The sequence below is a fragment of the Pseudophryne corroboree genome, chromosome 6 (assembly GCF_028390025.1).
Source record: "Pseudophryne corroboree isolate aPseCor3 chromosome 6, aPseCor3.hap2, whole genome shotgun sequence".
NCBI lineage: Eukaryota > Metazoa > Chordata > Amphibia > Anura > Myobatrachidae > Pseudophryne > Pseudophryne corroboree.
In genome coordinates this window covers 38,517,986-38,526,960 of record NC_086449.1, presented here as the reverse complement: position 1 = coordinate 38,526,960, position 8,975 = coordinate 38,517,986, and the positions used below count along the sequence as shown (strand labels likewise).

At 49.5% G+C, this 8,975-nt stretch overlaps 1 non-coding gene across 1 annotated transcript; it reads right to left on the bottom strand.

The window, feature by feature from the left end:
• Nucleotides 1–487: 487 nt before the first annotated feature.
• LOC134938851 (U8 small nucleolar RNA) lies at nucleotides 488–621 on the bottom strand. The gene has a single exon (XR_010181302.1). It is a non-coding gene; the product is annotated as a U8 small nucleolar RNA (small nucleolar RNA).
• Between the last annotated feature and the right edge of the window lie 8,354 nt (nucleotides 622–8,975).

Sequence of the window (8,975 nt, the reverse complement as noted above, 5' to 3'; positions counted from 1 at the left end):
CTTCTGATCTCGAGTCAGATGCGCCACCGTTGCTCCATGAGTTCTCTTGTGAAAATCAGTGGTAATGTGCTACAGGAGCTTTATATTACCAATAGACCTCCTGCACATACTAAATTGTGAATTAGGTAATTGGGAAGCAAACAAGCCTACATCCTTGCTTCCATAACCAAAGAATATGATTGGTTGTCTTCCCTTAAGTGCAAAGTCATTATTCTTAACAAAATAGGTCCATACAAAGGAAAAATGGATCCAAAAAAATCATCTTGCTTCGAAATGTTTTATTAAATAAGAGAAATGTTGGTGGTGGCCCTCATGTAAATTTTTGAAGTTGTCTGTGACCAGAAATGAAACAAAGCAATATGAAACAAAACTTACTCATAAGACAACAAATAGTACACTACAACACCAACGCATCAGCAGCTGAACTTGGTTTACAATTATTCAACTATTTCTCATCCAAAACAAGTGATCATCAGTGAGTGATAGTATCTGAATGACACACCCCCTAGTTGTCAGTCAGGGTGGTGCAGGGGATCTGTATAATCACATACTCAGCCTCCCCCATTCATCATGTCTGTTCCTCCATAAGGAAAAACAGGTAAGGATCAACCTCACTGATGATACCAGCTGATGGCGTCACGCTGGGGCCACATGATTGGAAATGTTTAGTAACATCAGGGAGACTCCACATCAGCTGTTAGACAATGATTATATTTTAGCACAAAATGAGAAGCTTTGGATCTGCTTACACCCATAGGCTGGTGAACCTTTTACGTGTAGTCCAGCACATGGCAGATAGCAGGATATATCATCATCACCTCCATTTATACGGAACCACAAGTTCCACAGCATTATCCAATCAGCAATCAGTATACAGACAAGTATCTCCTATATAATAGCCCAGATCTGTGACTTTGTGCCTCATTCGCTAAAGCTGGGCGGAGTCACAACACTGGGCGGAGTTAGTCAAATGAGTCACAGATCTGGGCAAATCTATAGGAGACTAACAGCAGAAGCAGATGGTATGGGCATGGCACACAGGGGTGCATACCTCCCAGCTTTCTTCAGGCAGAAGGAGGGACACACGCGTGGCAAAAAGGGGCATGGCCAACGAAAAGGGGGCGTGGCTTCACTGGAGGACCCGCGGTCACGAGCCACGCCCCATTTACGTTAGTGAGGGGGCATGCCCAGCGCTCTGTTAGCTGCTGGCATGCCCCCACGGGCGGATTATGAGTCCGGCGGGCCCAGGGCACTTGAGACAGGGAGGCCCTATCTCATTGCTGTGCCTGCTCTGGGTTTGGGGGCGTGGCCTAATCGCGCACCCCACGTGGCCACGCCCCTTATGCAAATTCCGGGCTTTTTTTTAAATGGGATTTTGGCCCCTCAGCTAGGGGTAAATCCGCTCCCCCCTACACACCCGCACAGGCAGAAGTAAGCAGGGAGGCAGCTGCCTCCCTGCAACACCACAGACCTGCCAACTCGCAGCAGCGTGTGCTGCCTGTAGCACAATGCTGCTGCTGTTGCTGGCAGGATGGGGGAGCTTCAGAGCTGGGACAGAGCTACTCCAGCTGGGGGGCCCCCTGTGGGGCACATGGTACGTACCCCCTGGGCCCCCCCTTAATCCGGCTCTGCTGCCGGAACCCCCCCTTAATCCGTACCCCCTGATGCCCCCTCTCCCTCTGTCTCCACAGCGTCTATTCACAGCTGCTCTGCTAAGCAGAACAGCTAGTACAGGAGCTTGCCAACTGCCCCCTGCCCCACAGCGGGACACTGTGGGCCGCGGGTGGGACAGCGGGACAGACCCAAATAAATGGGACTGTCCCGTGAAAACGGGGACAGTTGGGAGGTATGGGGGTGTGTGAGGGGGTATGCCGTACAGACAGATGGGCACCGGCTCACTGTGTGCTTGACCCCCACATCAGCAAACTCAGCAGGATCTCTCCGGCACGGAGGAGCGTCACTTTCTGGCACACTCCACGCTTCTTAGCTGCAGTTTTGTGAGGCACCTGCCACTGTGCAGGTTCCGTACTGCCTCTGTTGTCTCCAGCACCGCCAACCCCACCGCTAGCTGCAGCACTGCCGCCCGCAGTGAGGTGCGCCCAGCTCCTTCACACACTTTAGCTGCAGAAGTCTGCGCTGCTTGCAGGCTCCGATCCCCTCCTCCCTCCAGCCGCAGCGTCTCCTGGGGGCTAACCAGTCACTCCCAGTCTCCCCTTACCACAGTGCCCGGCAGCCGCGAGGTCCGTGCCGCGTGCATGCTATGACCCCCCCCCCCTCCCTCCAGCCGCAGCGTCTCCTGGGGGCTAACCAGTCACTCCCAGTCTCCCCTTACCACAGTGCCCGGCAGCCGTGCGAGGTCCGCGGTGTGTGACTGAGGAGGGGGGGGTGGGATGCGGACGGGCAGAGGAAGCAGGACTCCAGCCTGAGAGAGTCAGCCATGCCAAGTCTCCACCAGCAGCAGATTCCAACAGGTTGGAGTGGAACAGCAGCAGCCATCAGCAGTGACTCCGGTAAGACACATCTGTCTGTCACCACTGTTCTGTCCCTAATACCAATCTCTCCCGTGTCCTGTGTTCTGTCATGTCCCTGTCACCCCTGGCCTTGCCCTGTCACCCCTGGCCTTGCCCTGTCACCCTTATCCTGGCCCTTTCACCCTTATCCTGGCCCTGTCACCCTTATCCTGGCCCTGTTACCCCTATCCTGGTCCTGTCACCCCTGTGCTTGCCCTGTCAACCCTATCCTGGCCCTGTCACCCCTGTCCTGGTCCTGCCGCCCCTACCCTGGCCCTGTCTCCCCTATCCTGTACCTGTCATTTCTGTCCTGGCCCCATTGCCCCTGTCATGGCCCCGTCACCCCTGTCCTTGCCCCATCACCCCTGTCCTGCCCCTGTCACCCCTGTTCTGACCCTGTCACCCCTGTCCTGGCCCAGTCACCCCTGTTCTGACCCTGTTACTGCATACCCTCCAATTACCTTTTTGGCAGGTACAGTACCCTCAGCGCCTCCAGACCCCTCCCCAAAGCACCACACCTCCGTACGTTCCCCTCAACCACATGCAGCACTCCACCCCCCACCCCCACACATGCTGTGCCTCCAGACCCCCTCCACCACCCGCGGCTCCCACTCCCCTGCCCCTCTACCACCCACAGCACCTCCAGACCCCCTCCCCTCCACCACTTGCAGCACTTCCAGACCCCCCTTCCCCTTCCGCCGCACCACCCACACCTTCCCCTTCTCCACCCACGGCGCCTCCGGACCTCACTGTTGATCACAGCTAAACACGTCAAGCTGGGGTCACACATTTGGAAATGCTTATTACCATTAAGGAGACTCCATGATGATTTTTAAAATTGCAAATATAAAATGTAGTCATAATGTCATCACGTACAATGTCGGTAAGTCACCAATAGATAAACCAGGAACTTTTTGTTGACATTATAATCATCCATATATATTGGTAGATGCTCAATTAGCTTAGTGATATCATTCAGGTGCTCGAAAGGGAGGAGTATTTCTAAGCAAGAAAAAAAGGCATTTGTTTCCCCCAGCACCCTGAATGATAACCGTAACCAGATATAAATTCCACATAATAATAGAATTCAGAGATCTTCGTTACACATATTTGCGCAAATGTGTGAATAAGCCCCAAAGCCGCATCAAGGCGTCTCTGTATATTTGGGGTCCCTAGCGCTATATCTAGGTGCAGGGTGTGGCACCCCAAAACATCAGCATAAGCCAGAAAGCCCAGCGTAGCATACCAGTGAAAAAACTATAGTGTTAATAAATTAGTATTTAGGAAGCCGAAGCTATAGAGAAAGTGATACAAAAATGAAATGCAATTACAATAGAGAAATAGTGTTAAAAAATTAATAAGTGAAAAGTGTTAATAGAATGTAAAGGTATGCCACACTAAGGCCATCCAACTCAGCTTATTAACACTATATTTTTTTCACTGGTATGCTACGCTGAGCTTTCTGGCTTATGCTGGTGTTTTGGGGTGCCACACCCTGCACCTAGATATAGCGCTAGGGACCCCAAATATACAGAGACGCCTTGATGCAGCTTTGGGACTTATTCACACATTTGCGCAAATATGTGTAATGAAGATCTCTGAATTCTGTTATTATGTGGAATTTATATCTGGTTACGGTTATCATTCAGGGTGCTGGGGGAAACAAATGCCTTTTTTTCTTGCTTAGAAATACCCCTCCCTTTCGAGCACCTGAATGATATCACTAAGCTAATTGAGCATCTACCAATATATATGTTTGTTGTGAGAGGCAGAGAGGTTCCTGCATTAGGAGGAGGTGCAGGCCCTGACATGCAACATGGAGCATTATGGGGTTGCTCCAAGGTAGGTAGCTCTTAGATTAGACATATTGTAGTAAGGAGCCATTATCATGTGGCTCCTTGCTGGTTAATCTTAGACCCAGATTGGGGTAATGGAGGTGTGAGGTGTGGTGCCTCTGGACTGGCTGAGCTGGATGGCCTTAGTGTGGCATACCTTTACATTCTATTAACACCTTTCACTTATTAATTTTTTAACACTATTTCTCTATTTTAATTGCATTTCATTTTTGTATCACTTTCTCTATAACTTCGGCTTCCTAAATACTAATTTATTAACACTATAGTTTTTTCACTGGTATGCTACGCTGGGCTTTCTGGCTAATGCTGGTGTTTTGGGGTGCCACACCCTGCACCTAGATATAGCGCTAGGGACCCCAAATATACAGAGACGCCTTGATGCGGCTTTGGGGCTTATTCACACATTTGCGCAAATATGTGTAATGAAGATCTCTGAATTCTATTATTATGTGGAATTTATATCTGGTTACGGTTATCATTCAGGGTGCTGGGGGAAACAAATGACATTATAATCATGTTGACATTTTCATCAATGTCATCATGTCTTTGTGGTCAATATTGACATGCAGCATGTCAGAATTCAATCTTGTGGACTTTCTTATGTCAACATGATGAACGTCGATAAAGTATACCGAACCTATTTTGGACATGAGGGTCTATATGGGTGGGCAGGGTAGGTGAGCACAAGAGTTTAGTTTTGAGGGAGCATTTGAGGGATATTAGGTTGGGGCAGAGCCTGTAGATGTGAGGTGGGAAGAATGGTGTCAGAATACAGAAGTGAGAGAAGGGAGATGACAGGGAGAGTAGAGTGATCAATGAAATGGCCAGAGGTGTTTGGAGGGGTGCAGGGCCAGACTGCCCATCTGGCAGAAGGGCCAATGGGCTTTGTGGACTGGTCCTGTCATTCAAAGAGCCGGGAAGGCCACGTGCAGCGCAGCCTCTGGCTCTCTGTTGTGGACGGTCTCCTGTTTCCCTGCCCATCTCCATGGAAATGGAGGCGTGGCGCTAGTCCAGGCCCCCTGACTCGTGACACACAAACACCCATTTTCATGGAAATGGGGGGTGCCACGAGTCCACACCCCCTTTACTAGTGGCACGCCCCAGTTGCTAGTGTCCATGCGCCCCCTTTAGCAGCGCACATGCCCCTGTCATATGCACGAGCATGCCAGGGCCGATTTCGGCCCACAGTCTGTCCCTGGAGGGGTGTATGTAAGGGAAGCATTGCTTAGTGTCTTGTATCATACACCAGTGGTGCCAGGTGGTCGGTTAGCTCAGTTGGTAAGTGAGCAATTCTAATAACGCCAGGGTTGCAGATTTGAACCCTCTACAGGCCAGCTCTTTCCTTTCCCTTCCTCAGCAAACAAAATAAGAGTAGCTTATTTTTCATTTGCATTTTAGTCATGTCTTCTTCTTCATGCCTAAATATTCTCCTGGGAAACTCAAATCAGCACCTCATTCATGAGGAATGAAAACCCAGAACATTGGTTCATACCTCCCAACATGACCCTCTCCAGGAGGGACAGAATGCTCTGCTCCTGGTCTTCCCTCTTAATTTATGATTGCCATCACCTGTGCTAAAACACCTTTCGTATTCATTAACCTGTTCAACACAGGTGATGGCAATCATAAATTAGGAGAAAAATCCAGAAGCAGAGCATTGTGTCCCTCCTGGAGAGGGTCATGTTGGGAGGTATGTTGGTTGAAGCCACAAAGTCCAGGACATTCCTAGTTTTGTCTATAAAAGTAAAATGGTACTAAAACACCTATATCCACGTTAAGGAGAAACAGGTAGGGTCGCTGATACATGGAAGCAGACTCCTCACCGCTGCATGTCATAATGGGTAGACACACGCATCCCTTCTGTGGCCATTTTACCATAGCCCAGAGGTTACCAAATGTGGTACTCAAGGCACCCTAATGGTCCAGGTTTTAAGGATATCTATGGCTGAGCACAGATTATTAAATAAAATTGATTGAGGCAGTGGTGGAACTAGCGAGTGGTGCGCCCAGGTGCAACAAAATGCTTTGGTCCCACCTCCCTTTCCCCCAACCCTCATCCCGTCCAAGTCTTGGAGAGGATCTAATGAGGGGGACCTGCTCTGGGCCAGGGAAATGGATACCTAGCAACAGTGCCGTAACTAGACATTTTAGCACTGTGTGCAAGAAACAGCATCAGGAGCGTGGCTTCATGGGGAAGGGGTGTGTCCACAAAATAATACCAATTCATATAACAGTGCACAGTAGTTTCCATTATTCAAATTACACCACACAGTAGCACCACTACACCAGGTAGAGCCCCTTTTACACATTACGGCAGAGATTCCCCTTTTTACACATTACAGCAGACAGCGTCCCCTTTTTACACATTACGGCAGACAGCGTCCCCTTTTTACACATTACGGCAGACAGCATCCCGCTTTTACACATTACGGCAGACAGCTGCCCTTTTTTACACATTACGGCAGACAGTGTACCCTTTTTACACATTACGGCAGACAGCGTCCCGCTTTTACACATTACGGCAGACAGCGGCCCTTTTTTACACATTACGGCAGACAGTGCACCCTTTTTACACATTACGACAGACAGCGGCCCTTTTTTACACATTACGGCAGACAGTGTACCCTTTTTACACATTACGGCAGACAGAGTCCTTTTTTTTACACATTACAGCAGACAGTCCCCCTTTTTACAAATTACGGCAGACAGTCCCCCTTTTTACACATAACGGCAGACAGCGTCCCGCTTTTACACATTACAGCAGACAGCGGCCCTTTTTTACACATTACAGCAGACAGTGCACCCTTTTTACACATTACGGCAGACAGCGGCCCTTTTTTGCACATTACGGCAGACAGTGTACCCTTTTTACACATTACGGCAGACAGTGTCCCCTTTTTACACATTACGGTAGACAGCGTCCCCTTTTTTACATATTACGGAAGACAGCATCCCCTTATTACACATTACGGCAGACAGATTCCCCTTTTTACACATTACGGCCGACAGAGTCCCCTTTTTACACATTACAGCAGACAGATTCCCCTTTTTACACATTACGGCAGACAGTCCCCCTTTTTACACATTACGGCAGACAGCATCCCCTTTTTACACATTACGTCAGACAGTCCCCCTTTTTACACATTACGGCAGACAGCGTCCCCTTTTTACACATTACGGCAGACAGAGGCCCCTTTTACACATTACGGCGGACAGATTCCCATTTTTACACATTACGTCAGACAGCGTCCCCTTTTTACACATTACGGCAGACAGAGTCACCTTTTACACATTACGGCACACAGAGACCCCTTTTTACACATTACGGCAGACAGCGTCCCGCTTTTACACATTACGGCAGTCAGCGTCCCGTTTTTTACACATTACGGCAGACAGTGTTCCCTTTTTACACATTACGGCAGACAGAGGTGGTCATTCTGAGTTGTTCGCTCGCTAGCTGCTTTTAGCAGCCGTTCAAACGCTAATCCGCCGCCCTCTGGGAGTGTAGTTTAGCTTAGCAGAAGTGCGAACGAAAGGATCTGAGAGCGGCTACAAAATAGTTTTGTGCAGTTTCAGAGTAGTTCCAGACCTACTCAGCGCTTGCGATCACTTCAAACTATTCTCTTCCTGTTTTGACGTCACGAACACGCCTGCGTTCAGCCAGCCATGCCTACGTTTCCCCAGCCACGCCTGCGTTTTTATCTGGCACGCCTGCATTTTTCCACTCACTCCCTGAAAACGGTCAGTTGACACCCAGAAACGCCCTCTTCCTGTCAATCACTCTGCGGCCAGCAGTGCAACTGAAAAGCTTCGCTAGACCTTGTGTGAAACAATATCATTCGTTGTAATAGTATGACGCGCGTGCGCATTGCGCCGCATACGCATGTGCAGAAGTGCTGTTTTTTTGCCTGATCGCTGCGCTGCGACCGAAATCTGCTAGCGAACAACTCGGAATGCCGCCCTCTGGGAGTGTAGTTTAGCTTAGCAGAAGTGCGAACGAAAGGATCTGAGAGCGGCTACAAAATAGTTTTGTGCAGTTTCAGAGTAGTTCCAGACCTACTCAGCGCTTGCGATCACTTCAAACTATTCTGTTCCTGTTTTGACGTCACGAACACGCCCTGCGTTCGGCCAGCCATGCCTACGTTTCCCCAGCCACGCCTGCGTTTTTATCTGGCACGCCTGCGTTTTTCCGCTCACTCCCTGAAAACGGTCAGTTGACACCCAGAAACGCCCTCTTCCTGTCAATCACTCTGCGGCCAGCAGTGCAACTGAAAAGCTTCGCTAGACCTTGTGTGAAACAATATCATTCGTTGTAATAGTATGACGCGCATGCGCATTGCGCTGCATACGCATGTGCAGAAGTGCTGTTTTTTTGCCTGATCGCTGCGCTGCGACCGAAATTTGCTAGCGAACAACTCGGAATGACCCCCAGTGTCCTCTTTTTTACACATTACAGCAGACAGTCCCCCTTTTTACACATTACGGCAGACAGAGTCCCCTTTTTGACACATAACGGCAGAGTCCCCTTTTTTACACATTACGGCAGACAGAGTCCCCTATTTTACACATTACGGCAGACAGTCCCCCTTTTTAAACATTACGGCAGACA